Raw genomic sequence first — 262 nt, 5'->3', positions numbered from 1 at the left:
CCACCCCCGCTTCCGCAGCCTGGCCCGCGAGACAGAGGCTCCAGATACGTCGGCGGTGAAATGTAATCATAGGTTTGATTCCTCGGAAACTTCGAGTGAAAAGCAGACTCGGCCTTGGCGCAGCTCTTTTTCCAGCGTGACTCTTTGGCGGGATTGAAAGGCCGGGCCAGGAAGGAAGTGGGGAGGGGCGCGGGCTCCCCGAGGCGCGGAGCCCAGGAAAGTGGGCCCGGGTTCTGGCCCCCCAGTCCTACAGGATCGGGAG

The sequence above is a fragment of the Myotis brandtii genome, unplaced genomic scaffold, assembly GCF_000412655.1.
Source record: "Myotis brandtii unplaced genomic scaffold, ASM41265v1 scaffold83, whole genome shotgun sequence".
NCBI lineage: Eukaryota > Metazoa > Chordata > Mammalia > Chiroptera > Vespertilionidae > Myotis > Myotis brandtii.
The sequence above is the reverse complement of the archived record's forward strand: the minus strand, read 5'-3'. Positions refer to the sequence as shown.